The 27746-nt window shown below is 37.2% G+C and overlaps 1 long non-coding RNA gene across 1 annotated transcript; it reads right to left on the bottom strand.

Annotated features, from left to right (window-relative positions):
* Positions 1-20187: 20187 nt before the first annotated feature.
* On the bottom strand, positions 20188-27565 carry LOC308633458. Its single transcript, XR_014018787.1, has 3 exons — positions 27256-27565; positions 21942-22109; positions 20188-20627 (listed from the first exon to the last, which is right to left on the bottom strand). It is a non-coding gene; the product is annotated as an uncharacterized lncRNA (long non-coding RNA).
* Between the last annotated feature and the right edge of the window lie 181 nt (positions 27566-27746).

Raw genomic sequence — 27746 nt, 5'->3', positions numbered from 1 at the left:
TCACACTAAGGCACCTCATATTTAAAATGAAAACAGAATACAAAGAAAAATCTTACAATAAGTGAGATAAATGGCATCTTACTTATAAGAGGTAAAGAATTTGAAGGACAATACATATCCCATCAGAAAGCATGAAAACAAAAAGACATATAAAACTTTTCTTTTATTAATAGAACTTGTCACACATACGATTATCCTAAAAGAAAATTCCCTCAATAGAAAGAAAATGATGTTTCTTAACCTTTTTGGGAAAATTATTGAAATTCCCATCAAATTTCTGTGCTCTTTTTCTAGAATAACACACAACTAATATATTTTACAGGCAATAAATAACACTCATGAGACTCCCCAATAATAACTAGCAGGTTCAAAAATCTCTGACTACTGAAATTTATGAAATTATCTGACAAAACTCAATAATCTAAATCCTCACCTAAAGACTTTTTTTACAAAGATAAATTTATTAGAGAATTATGCCCTCATAATCACTTTAATATCGTATAGCTTATACGTAGAATATCTCCAAAGATGTTCATGTCCTAATTCCTATAAACTACAACTATGTTACCATATATGGTCAAAGAGACTAGTCTGTATGATTACACTGGGGTTCCTGAGATGGGAGATTATTCTAAATTATCATGTAAGACCAGTATAAACATAATGGTTCTCCCAGCAGAAAGAGGGAAACAGTCCAAGGAGATGTGACTGTGGATGCAGATGTCAGAATGCTCTGGCCATGTAATGCAAGCAGCCTCCAGAAGATATAAGAAGGGAAAAAAACAGATGGATTGTCCTCTGTAGTACCGGGAAGGAATGTGATTGCTCCCATGGGACAGCTTGATGTTAGTCCCATAAGAACCTTTGGGACTTTCATCCTCCAGACAGGTTAGATAATAAATGTGTGCTATTTACATGAAGTTTATGACAAGTTTTATGAAAGCAATCGGAAAGAAATAAAAGCACAAGGAAGATGCTCTCAGAATGCCATATAAAATTGTCAGTGATGGAAGTTCATTTCTCCTTGCCTCCCACTACATTCATCTTCAGGGCTTGGCTCATATCAGTAGTCACTCCAATGCCTGTAGTTCCTGAATACTCCCCTTTTTCCTTTATGCCAAAAATATCCTCATGCTTCTGTATATACCTGATAAGGCCTAGCTCACCCAAATCATCTCATCAATTTACCCTTCCAACATTAATGCAAACACCATTACCTGATTTGAAACACCCATCCTCATCTCTTCTTTCCCTTTCTATCCACTTTGTGTTTAGTTTCATCCCAGTACTTATTGTCAAAATTTATCATGTAAAAATGGCCTCATATAAACAAAAGATCATTGATTTACTCTTAGTAACTATTTATGAATTCTAGATTCTATACTCTTTTCAGCTAGAAGTATCTGGTCAATGAATCCTGGGTTTAAAATATGGTTAGCAATATTTCTGGCTGTATTTTGAACAACTAAAGACATTATGGGTACTGGACATGTAGTTCAATATTAGAGTATTTGCCTACAATGCTTAAAGACCTGAGTTTGATACCCAGTATCGTATAAAAATCAATCAGTCAATCAACGTGTTCTGGTTTAAGAAGCTGATGAAGTCACCCACAAGAAACAGAGAGTCGGGCTGGGGATGTGGCTCAAGTGGTAGTGCGCTTGCCCGGCATACATGCGGCCCGGGTTCGATCCTCAGCACCACATACCAACAAAGATGTTGTATCCGCCGAGAACTAAAAAATAAATATTAAAAAAAATTCTCTCTCTCTCTCTCCCTCTATCACTCTCTCTTAAAAAAAAAAAAAGAAACAGAGAGTCAGTTTGATTGACTTTGATATTGAACTTACCTTCTTTTTTTGTGTGATTATAGACTGCATTTTTCACATAACATGAAAAAGAACATGTGGCCATTTTAAAAATTTGCTGGCTCATGTTGATAACCTTCTAATACTACTGGTCTTTCTAAGTCAGGTTTTTAAACAAGAGAATCATGTTCTTGTATTAAAACACACACAAAAGGCTTGACCAATTTTTAAAAGTGCTTTTTTCCATGATGATTACTGGAATCCTTATGTTTTAAAGACCGACTAAGTCCTTAAAAAATAAACAGATCTTGGGCTGGGGATGGGGCTCAAGTGGCAACGTGCTCGCCTGGCATGCGCGGGGTGCTGGGTTCGATCCTCAGCACCACATAAAATAAAATAAAGATGTTGTGTCCACCAAAAACTAAAAAATAAATATTAAAAGGTTCTCTCTCCCTCCCCCCCCTCTCTCTTTTAAAAAATAAAAAATAAACAGATCTTTATTTACTGGTGCTAACTGAATATTCCACTCTGTTTAAGAGGAATATTCTGTGTTTAGGAACAGCAAGAAGAAAACTGTGGTTGAAGCAAAGGGTGGTAAAGTGTGGGGAGAAAGTAGGAAGCAGCAACATTCAAGGATGGGAAGTCTTCTGTGGGCCATATTGTGAGGAGACGTAACTCTTCAGTGAGGCAGAGATTACAGAAGATGAAGAAGCAGGTTTGGGGTGGAAGATACTAAATTTATAATTGAACATGTTAAATTTGAGGTCACTGTCAGATACCCAGAAGGAGAAATAAAGAAAAGTCATGAATTGGGCATATGTGAGTGCCATATTTATGGATGGATGAAGCCCAAATTTTCCTCCATCCAATACTAAAAATAAAAATAGAGAATAAAAAAAATGAAAGCTAAGGAAGTATTGCTACAAATCTTCATTTTAATCATACTCCAAAGGAAAGTGATGCAGAAAGACAAGATAATTGGCGAGGGTAGGTGGCTGAATTCCACACTTAGAAGGCTGCATGGTCTAGTATTTTTTTTTTTTTTGGTAACTTACTGAGGAAAATGAAATAACAGCTCTGGTTCCTATAACAATTATCTTACCAAATGCTGTGATGCTTTGTTATAGATACAGAAGCAAGACCAGATGCACCGGGCAAAAGGCTTGTAATTAAGAGCAGGAGTTTGTAATTACCTTCTCCTCTTGTGAGAGAAAAAGAATAATTAAACAGCCAAGTTAAAGCAGATGCTCACAAAGGGCTTCTGATTGTAAAGGAGAGTCCTGGAGTAATTTGTACTTTAACTCTTGACAATATCAGGGAATTATTCTTTTCCCTGAAGTATTCACTGTTTTGTGAAATAATTGCTTCGGTCCTGAAGTAATTGTGTAGGTTGGCTTCAAAAAACACAAAGCAACAAACACATATTAAATAACTACCAGATACACGTATGCACTAAATTTTGGTGTTAATGTCACTCAGTTCTTGTCCTCAAGTAGTTCACAGTCTATTATAATTTAATTGTTATAGAAGCCAGTGAACAGTGTATAGTAATTGATGTTTAATAATTATTTTGTTTTGTTTTTCAATTTTCTTTTTACTATTCCTACTGGTTAGGCCATAGGTTTCAGCACCAGATAAACTTAATCTTCATCATCTGATGATTTTAAGTAACATCTGACTTGGGACTTGACAGAGGTGAGTCAGTTAGGTTACACTGTTGAGGAAGGGTGTTCTTCACATAGAAAACAGAATGCTGAAAGACCATCAGAGAGAATTGGGGCTGGCCTTTGGGGAAAATAGAAGTCCAGTGCAGCCTGGGAAATGTGTGTAGGAGGTATCTAGTCAGAGTGGAGTTTCTGTAATGATGCAGGTTACCAGTGTTGGTAACGTGGTAAATTGTTTACAAAAATAGACAACATCATCTCTCTCTTTGTAACCAAACTGCTTTTCATTGTGACTTTTCAGCATCTTTTATAAAGAAATGAAGTCTCTCCATTATGGCTTGAATCAAGTCTGACTTATTTTCTTACTCTGGGCAAAGAATAGAGGTGGGGATCTTGTAACATTTCAAAGTCTAGGTTTTCCACAATTCTATTCCCCATAATGAGTCTGGCTGTCATCATGTGGAGGAAAACTGGACTCTTCCACTTAACGGTCAGCTAGCTGTCAGTTGACCACATATGCAGGAGTGAGTCCCAGGCAAGATCCACTGAGCTTGGCCCAGATAGCAGAAATTCCTCCATGTGCCCAACCCAATTTGTCAAAAACAGACTTCTGAGCTCAAGGTAGTTCTCAACCACTGTGCTCCAGAGTGATTCATAATGGATTCATCATGGATCAAAGCTAGCTGGTGTGAATAGGAATAAGATTATGTTGAACACAGTAGGCCATGTTAAGTAATTTAAATGTTTTTTTAATTTACAAGGCAAAGACATTAGGGTGCTTCTGATCAACTTTACTTTTAATAAGAGAATTTGGATAATTAAAAGTTAAGGCCAAAAGAATATCATTTAGGAAATAACTACAATAGACAAATGACAATGAGAGAGTAGAAGCAGAGAAAGGAAAGAAAAAGGATAGATTCAGATATATTTTAAAGGAAAACAAGCAAGAATTAATAAATTACTATAAATATTTAGTGAGGAGAAAAAAAGAACTGGAGGATCTTTTAATGAATATTGTGCTTATGAGTGTGCTTATGAGTTTCTGAGAGTGAAAACGTATTCACTGACAAGAGCTGACATAGATCTACCATCATAGAATTATAGTCTCCTGCTTGCTAACCAAAAATTCACAAGAGTAAGTACAAAATTCCCATTGGAAAGTTCTTAGAGAAGAGGTGCCTCTGGTGCTTGTGGAAGCTGTCTGATACCAAAGAGTACCTAAAATTCCATCCTGGGTTATAAGGAAACATTCTGTACATTGCCTATTGGGTAGTTAAATTAAATTATTCTTTTCATTACAAGGCTGACTTGTGGCCAGAGAGCTTTCAAAAAAAATAAAATAGATCAAAAAAATGATGAATGATTTTTAGGTTTTATTACGTTGATTAATTATACTTAGATTTTCATGAAATCATGTTTTATTTTTTGTCATACTTTATTGGGAAACCATAAGATGATCAGTAGATAGGTAGGTAGATAGATATATGAGATTGTATTTATTATGGAATTACAAGAATTGACTCATATTACTATGAAGATTGTGATGTGAAAGATGGAGAATCAGGGAAAAGAGTGGTAAATTGAAGTTCAAGTCCAGAGTTCTTAAAACATGAGAGGCAAATGGTACCACTCTGAGTCTGAGACTAAAGCTTTGTGCTCCTGAGGTTCTGATGTACAGCTTGGTAAAATGTCTTACCTAGCTCTACTAGACAAAGCAAAATTCTCTTTCCTCTGCTTCTTTTTTGCATTCACAACCTCGTCTCAATGAGTGGTGACTTCCCTTTTGGGTCAGGGAGGCTCTTACACAGTCTACTGTGTCAAATGCCAATCTATTTCAGGGACACCCTCAAAGACATACCATAAATAATGGTTTAGTAGCTATCTATAAATCCTTTAACTATGTCAAGATGACATTTAAAATTAATCATTACATTATATTTTAGTAAAAGTTTCAATATAGTAAGAAGATATATAAACATTTAAACACCTAATAATAGAACACCAAAATAAATGAAAAAAATCTTTTAAAGTTGAATTGAGAAATAGTTCTACAATAATAGCTTAAAACTACAACACATCAATGTTACTAATAGAAAACTCACAATATTAATAAGAATCTAGATGATGTAAATATTACAAAAAGCCAACCAGATACCACAAACACATATTCTATCTAACAAAATCAGCAACATATTTATCTAAAGAACACACAGAACATTTTCCAAAATAGAATACATGTTAAAGACACAAATTAAGTCTCAAAAGATTTAAAAAGATGGATAACATATAAGTTATTTTCTCCAACAATAATATGACATTAGAGATAAATAACAAAATAAAACATAAAACTCATAAAATTGGGGGAAATTATTCTTACACTCTTATTCAAATTCAAAAGAATTAGAAAAAAGAGAATAAAGAAAATGAACATATGGCATACTGAAATTAATGGAACACAGCAAAAGCAGGGCTAAAAAAAAGTGTATCCTTGTAAAAATTTACATTAAAAAAATGAAAGATTAGCCCCAGTGGCTCATGACTGTAATCCCAGTGGCTCGTGAGGTTGAGGCAGGAGGATTGTGAGTTCAAAGACAGCCTCAGCAAAAGCAAGGCATAAAGCAACTCAGTGAAACCCTGTCTCTAAATAAAACACAAAATAAAGCTGGGGATGTGGCTTAGTCAAGTGCCCCTGAGTTCAATCCCAAGTATGCCCCAAAATAAATTAATTAACAAATAAATAAAATATCTAAAAACAACAACTGTACCATTTTAGGAGCTAGAAAACTAACAAACTAACCTGAGTCTAGCCAAAGGATATAAATAGTAACTATTAGATTAAGTATAAATAAAACATAGAATCAAAATTTCAAAATATAAAATTTTTAAAATATAATACTTCAAAAAATCAGTGAAACAAAAATTGGTTTTTTGAGAATATCAATGAAGTTGATATAGTTGAAAATTGACATTATTAACATCAGTAATGAAAATGAAGACATTATTACCAGTTCTAGTGAAATCAAAAAGATAAAATAAGATGGAAAAATGAACAATTGACCTTGGTGATCATAAACCCAAGACAGAGTTCTGACCACAATAATTCTAGATGTTCAAATCGCTAAAGATCAAAATTCCTAGTCTAAAATCTCCCAAACTCAAAAAGCTAGTAATTGCAATCCTTTATGATTAAAATCTTAAATGTTAGAATCCTAAAAGCCCAAATTTTCAAAACAATTCCCATGGGGAGAAACTATAAAGCAGGAGTAGAAAACGAGAATCTGGAAACAGGTTGCTGTATTTTGGGTTGCTTGCAGGGGAGTTGCCAAACTATTCAACTATGGAATTTTAAGGCAAGTGTCATTCTTGCCTTAAAAAATAAATGCCATTGATCAGAGACTTTAAATATTTGTCAAGCTCAGTGACCTTCTGAGTCAACTTGAAACTTGCTGATTGATAGAGGCTTCTCTAAGTTTATAAAACTCATTTAATGTTGAGTCAGCCTTAGTTATGGATTTTGAATATTTAAGAAAATATACTTCTTATTTTTACAATTAAGTCTAACATAGAAAAACATGAACTCTTCAATTTAACTAAACACACACACACACACACAAAACTTGCCCCACTTAAAAAAAATCCAATATGTGAAATTTACACCCCAATTTTATCTGAAAATTCTAAAACTGACCAGTTTAAAAAATATATGAGCATGACAGAATATGAAGACACACAACGGAATTGCTGTTTGATTTCAGTATTATTTATGCAAATTAGTGGTTTCTATATAAGTACATGAAAATGAATTTCCACATGCATCAAATACATATAAGAATGGCAGAGAAGATGGGAAAATTTAATAGAGAATGTTCATGTTAGTGTACATCAAACCATAGAATAATTGCAATAAGATCAGCATCACATAGAAAATGAATGTAAATATATTCTCTGAGAAGAGCCACGCCCTTAAAGAAAAGAAAAAGCAAAGCAGATTTCAATAATGCTGTGATATCCAAAATATATTACAAGTAATGATAGAACCAACTCTTGTTTATATCTATACAATACCCCATAATGTTCAATTTTTCATATGCAGAATTTTTTTTAGTTTATGTTATTTTTCTTTTGCTTACTTTAGTTTTGTTCTATTTTAAATTGTCAGCATTTTTTTTCAATCCCCTATGATATCTATTTTATTTATGTATCTTTCCCATTGCTGGAGGCATAAATTATATAATGCTGATTTGTTTTATGCTTTATTCTTTTACATTTGACTGTGAAAAAAAAGCAAAACAGTTATTAATTGTGATGCAAGAATTCAAAATATGGTTAACCTTTATGAAATTTGGCCAACTCTTTTGTACTGTTTCCAAAATGTTAATATATTCTGTATGTATTCAGAGGTGTTGAAACTTCCCCAATAAATGAAGAGATGTTCCCTTTGTACATCTGCTTTTTGTGAAAGATAAAATTCCAAGAGAGCTCAGCTTTTTGGGCGACTGCAGGTGTGGTGGTGACCCATTGCTGTTTTTTTATTTTAATAGTATTTGCTCATAATTTTTTATGATTTTTATATTTGTCTCCTGTTTGCACGTTCAAACTCCCCTCTAGTGTAGTGTGGGCATTGCAGTTAAAGTAACTTTATGAGCTTTCTTTGGAGACGTAATTCTTTCCCTTTGCTAAACAAACAGGAGGAAGTTTCAACTCCCTTGACCCTTTCTGCTTCACCAGGTCTTTCATGTGATTTTTTTTAAATCAACTGTATATGTAGTTTAACCTGTTGTCCTTATGCATAATCATTTTCTCAGGAGAAGCTGTGCAAGACTGATCCAAACTCATTATAACATAGTGTTTTACTAGTAACTTTGAGTATGAATCATGGAGACATAAATTTATAATTATTTTGAAATCTGAAGAATTTTTCTTTTATTTTTTATTTTTACTTTAGAATCTTACTTTACCTATGTTAAGCTTATCAATGGGATCACTCGTATTTTTCAACTACTTTATATTTAAAATTTGTCATGTTTAATCTATCAAGCTATTTTATAAGTGACTTGAGACATGACTATCTGAAGAAGAAAAACTTTCTTCATTTTTAAAACTGGTCAAACCACTTATTGAAGCATTCTAGAAACAAGAATAAAAACTTCTGTTTGAGTGTCAAAATTCCCTCTATGCAAGAATTCTTAGAAAACTAAATACACTTTTACCATACAATTCAGCAATCATGCTCATGGCTAATAACTCAAATGAGTTGAAAACATATGCCCTCACAAAACCTGCATGTGTTTGTTTCTTGAAATTTTATTCAAAATTACCAAACCTTGGATGCAACCAAAATGTAGTTTAGTGAAAAATGGATGAATAAACTGTGGTACATCCAGACAATAGGATATTATCCAATGCTAAAAGGAAACCAGTTATCAATCCTCAAAAAGAGAAGAATGTTAAATACATATTATTAAGTGAATGCAGTCAATTTACAAATCTAAATCATTAGCTGCTTGCAGTTAGTAGTGGAGAAAGGAGGGATGGCAGGGGATTTTAGGGCAACAAAATTGCGCTGCATGTTAGCGTGATGGTGGATACATACCATTATATACCTGTCAGCTAAAAAAGAACACCCAAAGTGAATTTTGTTCTGAACTATGAACTTTGGATAAATAGAATGTGTTCATTGTAATTTTATTGGAAAAGAATGTACCACTCAGTAAGGTATTTTGAGGGAGCCTGGGTAAAGCCTGGGACAGCAGATATATGGGAACTCTATATTCTGGTTAATGTTGCTGTGAACCTGAAAGTGCTCTAAAAAATAAACTCTGTTTTTAAAAAATCAAATATTGTTAAATTTGTGTTATCTTAAAAATCAAGCTGTACACTTCATAAACTATTTTCATTTAGTTAAATTATATTTTAAAAACTTTATATAATTAAATAGTTTGTACTGATATCTTAATTTATATTTATTTTTTAAAGAGATAATGTCAGACTCTTTTTATAGGAAAGAAATTTAAAATCCCATTTTATCATTAAATTTTCCTAGAAAGAATAAAATAGTAAATTAATTAATTCCAATAGAGCCCATTGATATTAGCCTATCTAACCGAATTAATGTGCTGTAGAAATACCAGTTGGGGAAATTTATTATAGTTTTAAGCCATTCTCCTTTGTGATAAAATAACTGACACTTCGTGCTAATTGAATTTTTTGAATTTTTAGCTAGTGGATGAAGTGTGGCAGCAAACTGCAAACATCCATAAGCATTTTGTTGGAATTTCTTTTGGCTGGAAAGATTCATTTGAAATAAAAATATGATGAAAACATTGAGCATTCCTTTCCAAAATTAGACTCTTAGTCTACATGGATAAAGTTTTCGTTTCATGGCTTTATAAATAAAACTTGATATTTTATTTTCTAGTACCTATTTATGTTGTTATTCTGATCAGAAACATGAATCCATTATTATTCTTTTTTCTTTTCACTCTATAAAATAATGTGATCATGAATACAAGATATGTGAATCAAAAATCTTATAAGCACTATTTTTATGGTATTAGCTTTGAATTTTAATGAAATAAAACAGTGCTACATTCCAGTTCATTTATTTTGTTTACTTATTCCTCAATTCTGTTCTTTTTGTGAAAATTGGTCACTTTTTGAGGTTTAGAAAATCTGTACATAATGTGGGGTTTTCTCATTAGAAAAAATTATACCATCAGCCCATAACATTTTTCTTCCTTTCTTTCCAAATTTGAAACTCATTAAAAAAAAAAGTGGAACGCTTCACAAATTTGTGTGTCATCCTTGCACAGGGGCCATACTAATCTTCTCTGTATCCTTCCAATTTTGAACAACCAATAAAAAAATTTAAAAAAGTGAAAACAGCTGAAGAATGTTTCCCAAAAAAGTCAAATAATAAAAACATTTTAAAAAGAAGAGAGAAAATCCTTTTCTGATCCTTAAAGGTTTGTAAAAAGCAGGAATATTGCCACACTAGACATCTTGTAGGTTACTGAATCTACCAGAGGAAACAATTTTTCTTAAATCTAACAATACCCTGCAAAGACATAGAAATACCAGAATGCTCAGTTTGCCTTTTGACCTGGGCATTCCAAAAGACTTGCAAAATTTACCACTACACTGATTTATGATGGTTTCCAACAGCTGTACTTGCTTTAATCCTTTTTATGTAACCCAAAGGACACTAAACTGCAGATATTCATTTCTTGTTAGGAAAGCCCAAACTCATTCTCATTCAATGAAATACTGGTTTGTTGTAACTGAACAAGTGTTTCCCATTTTGTAAATTATTTCTACACTTGAATAAAATTGTCTTTACTTATTTTTTAAATATTGTTGGTGATATTCTTGTTTATACAAACCCAATGTCATTTTTTCTAGCCTTTTTGCTCTTGCTAGTGTGTATATTTAGGATAATATTAAAAGGGTTGTGAACATGTTAGCCTTTTTCTTGACTTTAAAGGGAATAAGTGATTTTAGAATATGTGATCCCATTCATTTGTTTGCAATCTATGATTATAGCAGTAAGGTGCATTTAGAATTTTTCTGTAAATAAGAAATCACAGTATAAAAATATATACCTATTATAAAAGTTACACAAAAAAGATGATTATTGTATTCAACCTTATTCAAATAAATACTGGAATATGATAAAAATCTATTACTGACATCATTTTTGATACTGAATATTGCAAAATGTTTATGTTCCTGTTTTGTGTGGATTCATTCAGAACCCCAGAAATGATGTAAAAATTATAATGAAGACACTGAGATTGATAGATTTGGAATGAAGCTTCCTGGAATCTTTCCTATTTTATTAAAAGCAGAATTTTTCAAGAAATGAAGACTACCATAAATTTTTGTTTGAGGGAAATTTCTCCTAGAAGAGAGACTAAATGGAAATCTACCAAAAATTCAGTCTCTGGGGATATTTCATGGTCATGAAGAAAACAGAAAGACCAGTCAGACCTAAACAAACATTTACACAGACTTTATTATCTTCTGATTGTTCTAAAAATTCTTGTGTTGGGGACTCTGCATCTACTGCCATAATCCCCTACTCACAGTAGCCTTCTGCATCAGGGGACATCACAGGCTCCAAAGAAAGTGGAAAGCCACAACACTACATGCCACAGAGCTCATCTCTGAATTCATTGCACAATGCCATTGCCTGGCTTCCCCCACCCAACTGGACACCCCATCACTTAAAGCAGCTACCTCCATCTTGGGTCACTTCCATCACCATTTTTAATTGGGGCAACTACCAAGTTTGAAACACCAAAGAACCAGGAGAGGTATTGGAACCCTACAGGGGCACTATAAGCCTATAGGGTAAAAATGGTAATGCCTCAGATCCACAGAGCTAGAAAGGAGACGCACGAGCAACATGAAAAGACAAGAGAAGCAAGTGCCCCAAAGAAATCAAGATACCGCACTATTAGAATCCATGGCCAGCACAGCAGATGAAATTACATGGAAGGAGTTCAGGATGTACGTAATTCAAATGTCCTGTAAATTAAAGGATGATATAAGAGAGCAAACTCAGGCAGCAAATGATCATTAGCAAATACAGGAAGAGCTACATAAGCAGATACAGGAAGCAAAAGATTACCTCAAGAGAGTGACAGATATTCTAAAGAAAAACCAAACTGAAATCCTTGAAATGAAAGAAACCATAAACCAAATTAAAAGCTCAATTGAAAGCATTACCAACAGATTAGACCACTTGGAAGACATGACCTCAGACAATGAAGACAAAGAACATAGACCATACAGTGAAAATGGTAAGAAATCATGAGAAGAATGTTCAAAGAAACATGGGATAGCATAAAAAGACCAAATTTATTGTGATAGAGAAAGACAAAGATTTCCAAACCAAAAGAATAAACAATCTATTCTATGAAATAATATCAGAAAATTTTCCAAACATGAAGAAAGAATTGGAAAACCAAATACAAGAGGCTTACAGGACACCAAATGTACAAAATCACAACAGATCCAAACCAAGTCACATTATAATGAAAATGCCTAACATACAGAATAAGGAGAGAATATTAAGAGTCACGAGAGAAAGGAATCAGATTACATACAAGGGGAAATCAATTAGGTTATGTGCAGATTTTTCAACCCAGACTCCGAAAGTTATAATGGATAGATCAAGCTCTGAAAGAAAATGGATGCCACACAAGAATTTTGTATCCACCAAAATTAAGCTTTAGATTTGATGACAAAATAAAAACCTTTCATAATAAACAAAAGTTAAAAGAATTTACATCTAGGAAACCTGCACTAAACCTGCACTACAGAACATCCTTGGCAAAATATTCTAATGAAGAGGAAATTAAAAAACAACAATGAAAATCAACAGAGGAAGGTATTACACTAAAGTGAAAGCTAATCAAAGGAGAAACCAAGTCAAGTAAAACAACAAAATTAAACAAAAAATGACTGGGAATACAAATCACATCTCAATAACAACCCTGATTGTTGGCAACTCTTTTTTTTTTAAAGAGAGAGAAAGAGAGAGAGAGAGAGAGAGAGAGAGAGAGAGAGAGAGAGAGAATTTTAATATTTATTTATTTTTTTTAGTTATTGGCGGACACAACATCTTTGTTTGTACGTGGTGCTGAGGATCGAACCAGAGCCACACGCATGTCAGGCAAGCGCGCTACCACTTGAGCCACATCCCGAGCCCAGCAACTCTTAACAAATACAAAAAAGTAGAATTATTATCCTGCATTTTGCCAGATCATAATGGAATGAAATTAAAAATCAATGATAAAATAAAAAATAAAAACTACCCTGACAACAGGACACTAAATAACATGCTTCTGAATAATCAATGGATTCCAAAAGACATCAAGGAAATTAAAAAAAAAAATTCTTAGAGTTAAATGAGAACACAGATATAACATATCAAAATCTCTGGAACATTATGAAGGCAGTACTAAGAGGAAAGTGGATTGCTTGGAGTTCATTCCTTAAAAGAAGTTAAACAGTAAATGACCTAACATTACATTTCAAAGCCCTAGAAAAAGAATAACATATCAACAACAAAAGCAGTAGAAGGCAGGAAATAGTTAAAATCAGAGCTGAAATCAATAAAATTGAAACAAAAAAATTTAAATTGACAAAGCAAAAAAATTGGTTCATTGAAAAATAAATAAAATTGATAAACCCTTAGTCATGCTAACAAAGGAGAGAGAAAATGCAAATCATTTACATATGTGATGAAAAAGGAAATATCACAACAGACACTACAGAAGATAATTAGAAGTTATTTTGAAAACTTGTATTCTGGTAAAAATAGAAAATGTCAAAGGCATCAACAAATTTCTAGATGTATATGAGTTGCCCAAATTGAATCAGGATGATATACACAATTTAAACAGATCAACTTCAAACAAGGAAATAGAATGTGCCATTAGAAGCCTACTAACCAAAAAAAAAGCCCAGGACCAGATGAATACACAGCTGAGTTCTACAAGACCTATAAAGAAGAACGAATACTTATACTCTACAAATTATTTCATAAAATAGAAAAAGAGGGAGTACTTCCAAACTCATTCTATGAGGCCAATACCACCCTGATTCAAAGCTAGGCAAAGACATATCAAAGAAAGAAAACATCAAACCAATATCTCTAATGAACATAGATGCAAAAATACTCAATAAAATTCTGGCAAATCAAATACAAAAATATTGTGCATGATGATTAAGTGGGATTCATCCCAGATATACATCGTTGGTTCAACATAAGGAAATCAATAAATGTAATTCAACACATAAATAGTCTAAAAGATTAAGAAACATATGATCATCTCAATAGATGCAGAGAAAGCATTCAACAAAATACAGCACCCCTTCATGTTCAAAATAATAGAGAAACTAGAAACAACAGGATCATATCTCAACATCCTAAAAGCTATCTATGCTAAATCCCAATCCAAAATCATTCTAAATGGAGAAAAATTGAAAGCATTTCCTCTAAAGACTAGAACAAGATATGGATGCACTCCTCTCTCACCACTTCTATTCAACATAGTTCTAGAAAGACTGGCAAGAGCAATTAGACAAATGAAATTAAAGGAATACAGATAAGGAAAGAAGAACTCAAACTAGCACTGTTTGCCAATGATAAGATTCTATACCTAGAAGACTCAAAAACTCCACCAGAAAACTTTTAGAACTAGTAAATGAATTCAGCAAAGTAGCAGGATACAAAATCAACACCCATAAATCAAAGTCATTTCTGTATATTGGTGACAAATCCTCTGAAAGGGGAATGAGGAAAACTACCCCATTTACAATAGCCTCAAAAAATACTTGGGAATCAACTTAATGAAAAAGAGGAAAGAACACTCAAATGAAAATTCTAAACACTAAAGAAAGAAATTAAAGACCCTAGAAGACAAAAAGGTCTGCCTTGTTCTTCGATAGGCAGAATTAATATTGTCAAATTTAACCGTAACTACCAAAAGCACTATACAGATTTAATGCAATTCCAATCAGAATACCAATGATATTTCTCATAGAAGTAGAGAAAGCAGTCATGCAATTCATCTGGAAAAATAAGAGACCCAGAATAGCTAAAGCAATCCTTAGCAAGAAGAGTGAAGCAGATGGCATCTTTATACCAGACCTTAAACTATATTACAGAACAATAGTAATGAAAAAACAACATGGTATGGGCATCACAATAGACTGGTAGACCAATGTACAGAATAAAGGACACAGAGACTAACCCACATAATTACAGTTATCTTATATATTAGGCAAAGGCACCAAAAACATACATTGAAGAAATAAATAGCCTCTTCAACAACAAATGGTGCTGGGAAAACTGGAAATCCAGATGCAACAAAATGAAATTAAACCCCTATTTCTCACCATGCACAAAACTCAACCCTAAGTGGATCAAGGACCTAGGAATTAAAACAGGGACAGAAGAAAAAGTAGATCCAAATTTTCATCATCTCAGAATAGGCCCCATATTCCTTAATAAGACTCCTATAGCACAAGAATTAAAATCAAGAATAAACAAATGGGATGGATTCAAACTAAAAAGCTTCTTCTCAGCAAAAGAAATAATCAGTAAGGTGAATAGAGAGCCAACATCTTGGGAGCAAATTTTGACCACTTGCACATCAAATAGAACACTAATCTCTAGGGTATATAAAGAAGTCAAAGAGCTAAACACCAAAAATTAAAAAAAATTAAAAATATCCCAATCAATAAATGGGCCAAGGACCTGAACAAACATTTCTGAGAAGATGATATTCAATCAATCAACAAATACATTAAAAAAGTTCATCATCTCTAGCAATTTGAAAAATGCAAATCAAAACTACTCTAAGATTTCTTCCAACTTCAGTCAGAATGACAGTTATTAAGAATACAAACAGCAATAAGTCTTCGTAAGGATGTGGGGAAAAAGACACACTCATACATTCCTGGTGGAACTGAAGATTGGTGCAGACAATATGGGAAGCAGTATGTAGATTCCTTGGAAAGATGGAAATGGAACCATCATTTAACCCAGCTATTCCTCTCCTCGAACGATACCCAAAGGACTTAAAAGCAGCATACTACAGGGACACAGCCACATCAATGTTTATAGAAGCACAATTCACAGTAGCTAAATTGTGGAACCAACCTAGATGCCCCTCAGTAGATAAAATTCTAAAGAAAATGTGGCATATATACACAATGGAATATCACTCAGCAATAAAAGAGAATAAAATCATGGCATTTGCAGGTAAATGGATGGAGTTGGAGATTATAATACTGAGTGAATTTAGCTAATCCCCAAGAAAACCAAAGGCTGAATGTTTTCTCTGATATAAGGAGGCTGATTCATAGTGGGGTTGGAGGGAGAGCATGTGAGAATTAAACAAACTCTAGATAGGGCAAAGAGGTGGGAGGAGGAGGAAGGGGCATGGCAGTAAAAAAAAATGATGGAATGAGATACATATTATGAACCTAAATACATGTATGAAGAGACGAATGGTGGGAATGTGTTTTTTATACCAGAGATACAAAAAACCATACTCTATATGTGTAATTTGAATTACAATGCATTCTGTGTCATATATAACAAATTAGAATTTTAAAAAACCTTGTGTCTTCCTTAAAGAAACATATTTTCCTTCCTCTAAATATATTTTCTCCCTTCTTCACTCCTTTTAAGGGAAGTAAATAAATCTTTTAACCACAACTTTGGGTAGGTCATCATGGAGCATACCAGCATACTCTTATATAAATAAATAAACCATTTTTTTTCTTTTGTCAGTTTTTCTTTTGCCTTCCAGTACAGAATCTAATAGCTTATAAGAAAACATTTCCTCCTTACCTAGTTTATGTTAGCTTCAATTTTTGTCTACCTTCTTTATTCAATCATATAATAAATTATAACCTTTGAAGTTGAAATGAGGGTATTAAGGCTATCCATTTTTAATAATAGAAATGAGAAACTGTGCCCTGTTGCATTAATACTAACTCACTCTCCTTCAAATAATCTGGTATTTAAAGACATGCATCTGAAATTTAATTATGTAGTAGAAGATAGTTTGCTCGATTAACTTTAAGTAGAATAGAAAAAGAATGTGACAAGAAAAGAAAGAGAGACTATGAGGAAAAAAAAGGAAATAAATAGAAGGAAAGAGAGAAATACAACTCTGCATAAAAGGAAATTTCAGCAACTTTATGGACCTCATTAAAATACAAGAAAAGAAAATATCCAAAGCATACTGTACACAATTTAACACCAAAATCCTCATCAACATAAAAAATGTATGCAAGTAATTTAAAAAAAAGATTTAAGTATTGCATATGAATCAATTTAAAGCTCTAATAATACTTAATGTTGTACTACACAGAGAAGTAAAAAAAGTTTAAGGAAATTTTAAATGTAATGAGATTTATAGTATTTACACTAAGTAGTGTATGATGCATTTTAATTAAGATTTTACTTTATTTTTGTGTGTGGGTGATAGAATTACTGAACTGTTTGTATCATGATCTACTCTGTACTACAAAAAAAATTTTGCCTATAATTCTAAAAAGCAAAGAACAAAGCACCTGTACAAATTGAACACAGTGACTGCAGAAGACGAGAAATAAGCAGAAGTGCACTGCTCTGCAGTCCCAGATCAACTGAACCTGCTCTCTAAACAAAAACCAGAAAGAAGATGTATTCATCTGCTGAGGGAAGAAATATTCTATATATGTCTGTTAAATCTAAATTATTGATTCTATTATTGAATTTTATAGTTTTTTGTTTAGTATTTGTTTGGAAGATCTATCCTGTGTTTAAAGAAGTGTGTAAAGGTCCCCAGTACTATTGTGTTGTGGTCTATTTGATCCTGGAAATTTAGAAGGGTTTGTTTGATGTACATACCTGCTCCATTGTTTGGGGCACAAATATCCATGATTGCTATGTCTTGTTGATGTATGAATCCCTTAAGCAGTATGAAATGCCCTTCTTTATCCCTTTTGACTTATTTTGGCTTGAAGTCCACTTTATGTGATATGAGGATGGAAACACCTGATTGTTTATGCAGTCCATGTGAGTAATACATTTGTTCCCATCCTCTCAACTTCAGTCACTGAATGTCTTTTCCTATGAGATAAGTCTCTTGAAGACAGCATATTATTGGGTCCCTTTTTATGGTTTGTATCTCCATGACTTCTCAGCAAACACAAAATATAGAGATGCTACCCTGGATTCTATCTGATCATAATGGAATGAAATAAGAAATCAAAAATAAAATAAGAATAGAAGCTATTCCAAGACATGGAGACTAAATAATATGCTATTGAATGACAACAAATGGATAACAAAAGAAATCAGAGGAGAAATAAAAAAATTCTTCAGGTAAATGAGAACAATGATACAACATATCAAAATCTCTGGGACACTGAAGGCAGTACTAAGAGAAAAGTTCATTGAATTGATCTCATTCATTAAAAGAATAAAAAGTAACAAATAAATGACCTAACATTACATCTCAAAGTTTTAGGAAAGGAAAAAAAACAAATCAACAAAAACAGTAGTAGAAGATAGGAAATAATTAAAATTAGAAATAAAATCAATGACTGTGAAACAAAAGGAACAAATCAAAAAATGATACAATGAAAAGTTGTTTCTAAATGTAACTGATGTGACACAGCAATCTGTATACGGGGTAAAAATGGGAGTTCATAACCCACTTGAATCAATCTGTGAAATGTGGTATATTAAGAACTATGTAATATTTTGAACAACCAATAATAAAATTTAAAAAAAGTTGTTTCTTAAAAAATAAAATAAAATCTATGAACCCTTACCCATGCTAATGAAGAGAAAGAGAGAGAAAACTCAAATTACTAAAATTCATGATGAAAAAGGAAATATCACAACAGAAACTATTAAAGTGTTGAAGATAATTAGAAACTATTTTGAAAATGTATACTCCAGTAACAGAAAATCTCCTAGACATCAAAAAATTTCTAGAGACATATGATGTACCCAAACTGAATCATGTGTACATACACAACTTAAACAAATCAATTTAAAGCATTGAAATAGAAGAGACACCATCAAAAGCAATACCAACCAAGAAAAGCCCAGGATCAGATGGATTCTCAGCTGAGTTCTATAAGACCTTCAAAGAAGAATCAAAATCAATACTCCTCAAATCATCATGAAATAGAAGAAGAGGGAACCCTTCCAAACTCATTCTATGAGGCTAGTATCATTCACATAACAAAACCAGGCAGAGACACATCAAGGAAAGAAAGCTTCAGACCAATATACCTGATGAACATAGATGCAAAAATTCTCAATACAATTTAGGCAAATTGCATACAAAAACATATTAAAAACATAGTGCAGTATGATCAAGTGGGGTTCATTCCAGGGATGCAAGACTGGTTCAACATACGGAAATCAATAAATGTAATTCATCACATCAATAGATTTAAAGACAAGTATCATATGATCATGTCGCGACCCCTTGCCCGCAAGGAAGACGCAACAACAGGAATCTTCTTTCAGCCGTTTATTCAGGCCCCTGATGTTTTTCTTCTTCTACCCCCTCGGATGCCCCTCCCAGCCTTAATAAAGCATCCCAAGCCCCAATGCGAAGCTGCTACGTGGAGCTTTCTCATAGGGTGTTAAAAAATCACGTGCCAACTCTCCCAAATAAGGAGTTGTTTGTCACAGACCACAGCGGAGCCAGCGCCATCTTGTAATGGTGACCACAGTCCGCAGAAACGGCTCACCACAGTTCCCCCTTTTGTTTTCTAAGAACAACACAGGAGAGAGTAGAGGTCCTATCCCACTGTGCAGAAGTGGCTGCATAGTATGGCTCAGCCCCAAGGAGGCGCCTTCCCCAGATCCGAGGCCATATCAGCCGACGCTTTTCTCCGTGGGACGGGGCGTGGACGCGTCTAACCCGCATACAATAGGACATGCTCTCCTTGAGGTCCACTTCAAGGATCACTCAAGTGCAGTGCCTTGCCTCGCATCCTGTATCGTGACGATGGTGGACGAAGGGGGATAGCTAAGGCTGAACTGTGGCTGTATAGAAATACAACGATAAACAAGTTGGTAACACCCTAAAAGAAAGGCACGGGTCTTAAGGCAATAGAAAAGCACTAGTGTGGAAACCCATCTGCGTGCAATGGTAGGAAAGCTGGCAGAGTGCAAGGGCTTTCCAACACTAAGAGAATAACAAGGAAAGACATGTCGATCCCAGTGCAATGTCCGTAAGACTTGGGGTGCGACGACCATGTCAAAGATTTACTGTTTAATTTGCGCAAGCCAAACTTGAGGTGAGTTGCCATTTTCTAAAGCTGCAAGAGCTTGTATGATCATAGCTTTATCGTGAGCATTGCGGGCCTTGAGGCGACAGAGAAACCACAAGCAGAGAACCATACCGAAGCAACACATCGCACCAAAAATGCCTACCCCCACCCACTCCTTAAAAAAGGAAAAGGCAGAGGATATCCAATCGGTGAATTGACCCAAAGTTACGGGATCGACATGGGTACTATTCAAGACAGCTATCTGGGTTAGTTGAGACTGGATCATGTCTTCCGCTGCCATGGACCAATTTCCGGCCAAGTATTCGCCAATGATACGGGAGGCATTCCTGGAATCATTAAATCTGACAGAGGTTATACATAAATGTGCACGTTGGTCAACACAGCCCAAAAGCACCAAATCAGCCAATTCTTCTACCTGAGCTTGGAGTAAATCTATTCTTTGGTTGGCAGCTAAAATCCCTGACAAAATATGTTGATTAATTGTATTCTGGGATTCAAGTATGGTGGAAGTTTGTTGAACAACTTGATTAATGGTGGCAGCAGTCTGCACTTGACTGGCCATGGCCACTCCGGCCGTGACCGCTGCAGCAGCAGATACCGCCACGGCTGTCACTATAGCAGCTGTGATTCCAAAATCCCTGCGGACTCTAAGTAGCTCAACAATGGGGAATTCGTTAGGGTCCGCAGTGACTGGGATTGGGACAAAAGTTGGAATTTTCATAACCACCACTACAGTCCAAGAACCATTCCAACACTCAGATAAGAGACAGGTAACATGAGAACAATCCAGCACCCCCGACGAGGTGTCATTAGCCAAAAGGAGTAAGAACGGGGATTGGACACAGACCATTGCAGGGGGCAATGTGGCATTATGTAACAGAGAGTTGAACGAAACAGATGTAAGTCTTTTACCTCGCTCACTCTCCCTAACAGTGCCAGAAACATTAGCCAGCCAACTTTTGGCTCCCAGCAATTGAGCCAGTGCAGAAATATCAGCTGAAGCCCCCTTTTCATTGGAGATCAGCCATTGAAACCAGGACCAACCCACTCCTGTAGAGGAGTTGACACTGTTGTTAAAGTTATAAACATACCTCTTAAGAGAGGGGGAAAGGGAGAAACCTTTAGCAACTTGACGTTGCTCCCAAGAATGATCCTGACAAGGCATAAATGTTGGGGGGAAACCAAGATTAGGGGTACAGTAAGGAGAGGCCTTAAAATGGGTGGCATTATAAAGACTATTAGAAGAAGGAGGCACTGGGATTAGTACCTCGGAGATAATAGCCAAGGTAGTTATGTTTAAAGCAGAGCTATTTGAGGGGGTTCCTGAGCCTGATTGTTCCCCTGAGACTACTTGGCTCAACACAGCACTGAGAATGCTTCCTGAGACCTGACTGGACCGCAATGGGTCCTCCCAGTTAGTCAAATTCTTGGTCTTAAGACTAATACAATGAGTGTTCCCAAGGCTGAAACAAAAAACTCCTGTGAGATTAACTTGAGATTGATTAAAAATGCTATCCACGTCCCCTCTAGGAGAGGCACAGGGAGCAGACATCTCACATGAGGTAGAGAAAAGAGTGGGGAGGACACTAGAATTACCATGAACCGGCATTGGCATTGGCCAAGCCCGTGCCACTGCCCACCACTGCATTGGTGTCGTCTGTGTCATCGGCATCAGCACCAGAGCCAGAGCACTTAGCAGAATGAAGATCCTCATCACGGGATTGCTGTGGTATTTCCTGTTGCTGGTTAGCCGACGTCAAGACTCTTCTTGTCAGGCGTTCAGGGACCCACAACGGTTCCGTGCGATCCTGGGGAAAAACACATACAGATCCTCGTGCCCATGTCAGCACGGGGTCGGGGCCATTCCATTGGCCCGTAAGAACATCTTTCCACTTAACATAGCCAATCACAGAGGACTGAGGGGACACATGTCTATCGGCCGCAGAGCGATCATGAATATCCAAATTCAAAAAATTAATGGTAAAGAGAGCTAAGGACAGGCGTTCTTTAGGAGTATGTTCAGCACCTATTCCCCCCTTTTGTTTTTGTAAAGTTTCCTTTAAGGTGCGATGAGCACGCTCAACAATGCCTTGCCCTTGAGGATTGTAAGGCAAACCATGAGTAAGTTGCACTCCCATAGTAGAACAAAAAGATGTAAATTGTCTTCCAGTATAAGCAGGTCCATTATCAGTCTTAAGGGACGTAGGTGCACCCCACGCCGCCCAGGCCTCCAGGCAATGAGTAATGACATTACGTGCCTTTTCTCCCGATAAAGCAGAAGCATGAATAATTCCAGAGTACGTATCAACAGAAACATGGACATACTTGAGGTTACCAAAGTCAGGTATGTGTGTCACATCCATTTGCCAGACAACCAATGGCTTCAATCCCCGTGGGTTCACTCCATAAGTAGGGGGATGAAGAAATGTGACACAATGGGGACAGTGTAATACTATCTGCCGAGCATCTGCTCTTGAAATAGAAAAACGCCTGCGCAGTGTTAAAGCATTAACATGAAAATTTTGGTGAAACAATTTAGCCTCCTCTAAGGAGGAAGCCAAACAGATCAACTGACCTCTAGTGGCTGAGTCCGCACAGGCATTACCCTGCAATAACGGACCAGGAAGAGAGGTGTGAGCCCGGATGTGCACTGGATAAAAAGGAGCAGTGCGGCCATGGATAAGCTGTTGAAGCTGATTAAAGTAAGCAGATACATTACGGGCATCACTAATAGCTCCCACAGCCTCCAGGATTTGTAGTGCTTGCACCACATAGATGGAGTCCGAAATGAGATTAAAAGGAAAAGAACACTGTTTAAAAACCTCAATAACAATTTGTAGTTCTACCCATTGTGGATTTCCAGGAGCAAATTGATGCTGGACAGGGGGAGAATCATTAATTACATAAGCTCCCATTCCAGACTTGGAACCATCAGTAAAAATGTTAACAGCCCCCGGAATGGGACTGGATGAGGTTACTTTAGGGAAAATGATAGGATGTTCTTTAACAAAATGGAGTAACGGATGAGAAGGGTAATGATTAACAATATCCCCTTGAAACGAGCAACATAGAATAGCCCAGTTATCTAGAGTAGCACACAAGACACTAAGTTGAGCTTTAGTGTAGGGTATAATAAGAGAAGAAGGTGATTGTCCGAAAAATTGAATGCTTTGTTGAATCCCTTTAAGTGCTAATGCTGCAACAGCATCAGGATAATATTCTAAGGATTTTCCTGGGGATACATGTGGGTGAATCCATAGCAAAGGTCCATCTTGCCACAGTACTCCAGTAGGCTGCCGCATAGTGGCAAGCACACATAACTGGAAAGGTTTATCACTCTGGAGCCTGCATAAAGTAGCATGTTGTATAGCTTCTTCTACTGTCATAAGGGCCGCTCTAGCCTCTTTGGTGAGGCTACGAGGGGAAGTAAGATCTGGATCACCCCTAAGAATAGCATACAAAGGCTGTAGCATAACATTAGAAATATGTAAATATCCTCGTATCCAATTAATATCTCCCAGCAGTTTTTGAAAATCATTTAGAGTTTGGAGATCCTGAGCTCGTATGGTGATTTTCTGTGGTCGTAATTTGTCACACCCAATTGTTGCTCCCAAATACTTAATAGAATCCCCTGTTTGAATCTTTTCAGGTGCGATATGCAGTCCATATTGAGCTAACAACTTCACTAGGTCTTTATAGGCCTCATGAACTGTCTGCTCTGATTTAGCAGCCAATAATACATCATCCATATAATGAATGATCTTGATGGAGGAATACTTTTGTCTGAGAGGTGCGAGTGTCTTCCCCACATACATCTGACACATCGTGGGACTATTAGCCATTCCCTGCGGCAACACTACCCACTCAAACCTTTGATCTGGTTCCTCGTGGTTACACGAGGGAAGGGTGAAGGCAAAACGCTGCGAGTCTTTAGCATGCAAAGGAATAGAAAAGAAACAGTCTTTAATGTCAATAACAATAATGTGCCAACCCTGAGGAACCGAGGAGAGCAGAGGCAGCCCTCTTTGAATGGGCCCCATAAGTTGCATTTGAGCATTAACTGCTCATAGATCATGCAGTAGGCGCCACTTCCCTGATTTTTTCTTAATGACAAATATGGGAGTATTCCATGGAGAAGTAGAAGGCTGGATGTGACCCAAGTCAAGTTGTTCTTTAACTAGAGCATGAGCTGCTGCCAATTTAACCGAGGGAAGAGGCCACTGAGGCACCCAAACAGGCTCCTCGGTGAGCCATGTTATGGGTATTTGAGCCCCAGCGGCCCCTAGGAAAAACCCAGACCAAATCTGTCAAGCTTTTGATGACCTTGTACAGGATGCTTACGTCCCTGTAAATGTTTTCCTAGTCCTAGACCTGGCCTATACCCCATATTTTGCATAATCTGTTGAGACACTGGGGAATAGTCATTACTAAGAGTGAACCCCATGTCTTTCATCAGATCACGGCCCCATAGAGAGATAGGTAAATCAAGTACATAAGGCTGAAAGGTACCATTATGTCCTTCTGGATCCTTCCAGACTAAATGTCTACAGCTGATCTGAGGGGCCTGGGCATATCCAAGTCCTCTCAAGGATTGATCAGAAGTCTGCACTGGCCATCCCTTAGACCAGTCCCTAAGTGCTATAATACTACGGTCTGCTCTGGTATCCAGTAATCCCACAATAGATTTACCTTCTATGCTTAATTCCAAAGTGGGGCGATTGCTCATATCTAGTGACAAATAGGCACAATTCCCTCCGGTGGTACCAATCTCATTCCCTGTCCGTGACCTTGAATTAGCAGGGAAGTGATTATGCAAGCTAGGCAAAATTAGCAATTGAGCAATCCGATCCCCTGGGGAGATGGACACAATGCCCCTTGGAGCTTCCACCATAACCTTTATTATCCCTACAGTATCAGGACTTATGACTCCGGGGAAAACATGAAGACCTTGTAAAATAGAGGATGCACGTCCAATTAGCAAACCTACAGTGCCAGGTGGTAGAGGCCCTGTAAACTCAGTTTCCACCAATTGGACTCCCATCTTAGGTGTTAATACAAGTCTGGAGGTGGAACAGAGGTCCAATCCCGCGGCACCTGTAGTGGCTCTCCGCGTTTCATGGGATGGCGTAGAGATGGCCATGTCTCGGGTTCGGGTGTGACATTCTCCACTGCCCCATATATTTGTGGGCCCTGGGGTCGAGGGCCCCGTCGGCCGTTTTTTGGCCCAGCTGAAATAGGCTGTCCATGGATGTCCCTCACTGATCTACACTCTCTTGCCCAATGCTTCCCCTTTTTGCATCTTGGACACAACCCCGGTAGACGAAGGCCATTGGAAAGGCCACCGTGAGAAGGTCCAGTAAAATTGTCTTTTTTGGAGTTGTCTCTTTTGGGACATTCACGTCTGACATGACCGGGTTGACCACAATGGAAGCATGTTCCGGCGGCAGGACCGCCCCCTTTTGCAATCCGAAGGACAGCAGCTGCAAGACCTGCATTAGTTAAAGGTCCTCCAATCTCTCTACACACCTTCATCCATGCTTCTATGCCTTTGTTCTTATAAGGAGCGATTGCTGCTTTACATTCCTTGGTGCATTGCTCAAAGACCAATTGCTTGACAAGGGGCATGGCTCTATCAGGATCCCCAAAAATCTTTCCAGCGGCATCCACCATCCTTGCTACAAAGTCTGAAAAGGGTTCTGTAGGGCCTTGTATAATCTTAGTCAAATTACCAGATACCTCTCCTCTATTTGGAAGTGACTTCCATGCCCGAATGCAAATGTTATTAATTTGATCATATACCTCAAGAGGGAATCCCGTCTGTTGATTAGCAAATCTACCTTGCCCCAAAAGCATGTCCTTATCCCAATGAGGGTGTCCCGCCGCATGGTTTTGGGCGGCCTGCTCTATTGCGCCCTCTAGCACAAATGCTCTCCAGTCCAAATATTTACCTGGGGAAACACAAGCCCGAACAAGGCTAGCCCAATCAGAGGGAGTCATACAGTATCTAGACAGACTCTCCACCTGAGTTAGTGTGAAGGCGGCATCCACCCCATAAGTGCGCACAGACTCCGCCAGAGTCTTCACAATTTTGAAATCTAAAGGCTCATGGAATCTTCCCCTATTATCATCCTGAAAAACTGGATAAGCAAGACCCATCTCAGCGTTAACAGCCCTCCATGTTTGAGCATGGAAAGCTCTCCCCGAAACACCCCCACCATACGGCGGTGGATCCGGAGGATCACATTTCTTGAGCCCCTGTTTATTTTTGTTCCCTTCTCCTATAGCTAAACTCCCTAGCTGGCGAGACAGCCTCCCAAGCTCCTCCTCCTCATCCTCCTCTTCCTCTGACCCACTTTCACATGGGGGTGTGCGCAGCGCACTGAGATCTGGATACAATCGTCTCTTCCCCTGTTTCACGCTCCGCACACTTCCATCCTCCCGAGATACCTCACTTCCTGCCGTCTCCGATTTCTCCTCATGTAATTGTTTTAGAACTTCCTGTCCTTTAGTAAGTGCTTCCTGACATCTGCCATCTGTGAGGCAACTACGGACCATTTTCCAAAGGGGTATCACCCCGCCCTCTAATATGCCCTGCTCAGAAGCAAAGTCAAGATCTTTGCCTAATTTATCCCAACTAGGTATAGTAAGACTGCCCGAAAATGCAAACCACGGTGCAGCAATATCCAACTTCCGTAAAAATCTTTGTAAAGTACTATGTTTCACTTCCAGGCCCTTGGAACGTAACAGGCCGTCTAGGGCCAGAAGAAGCGGACTTGAAGATGCGGCACCCATGACACAGCAACAAAAGAAACACAGAAAACAAAAGTGAAAGTACACAGTGCAGCTGCAATAAAATATAAAGCTCTCTCTTTCTTTGTAGAGGAGCTGACCCCGCTTTGGTCGCGGATCCCACTTACTGGGACTATCCCCGCTTTGGTCGCGGATCCCACTTACCTGGGACTAACCGGTGCACCACCCCTGACGGCTGAAAGTTCTGGTTCCCGGGTTTCGGCACCACTTGTCGCGACCCCTTGCCCGCAAGGAAGACGCAACAACAGGAATCTTCTTTCAGCCGTTTATTCAGGCCCCTGATGTTTTTCTTCTTCTACCCCCTCGGATGCCCCTCCCAGCCTTAATAAAGCATCCCAAGCCCCAATGCGAAGCTGCTACGTGGAGCTTTCTCATAGGGTGTTAAAAAATCACGTGCCAACTCTCCCAAATAAGGAGTTGTTTGTCACAGACCACAGCGGAGCCAGCGCCATCTTGTAATGGTGACCACAGTCCGCAGAAACGGCTCACCACAGTTCCCCCTTTTGTTTTCTAAGAACAACACAGGAGAGAGTAGAGGTCCTATCCCACTGTGCAGAAGTGGCTGCATAGTATGGCTCAGCCCCAAGGAGGCGCCTTCCCCAGATCCGAGGCCATATCAGCCGACGCTTTTCTCC

The sequence above is a fragment of the Spermophilus citellus genome, assembly GCF_964194105.1.
Source record: "Spermophilus citellus genome assembly, chromosome: 14".
Taxonomy (NCBI): Eukaryota; Metazoa; Chordata; class Mammalia; order Rodentia; family Sciuridae; genus Spermophilus; species Spermophilus citellus.
This window is presented reverse-complemented; position numbering and strand designations above follow the sequence as displayed.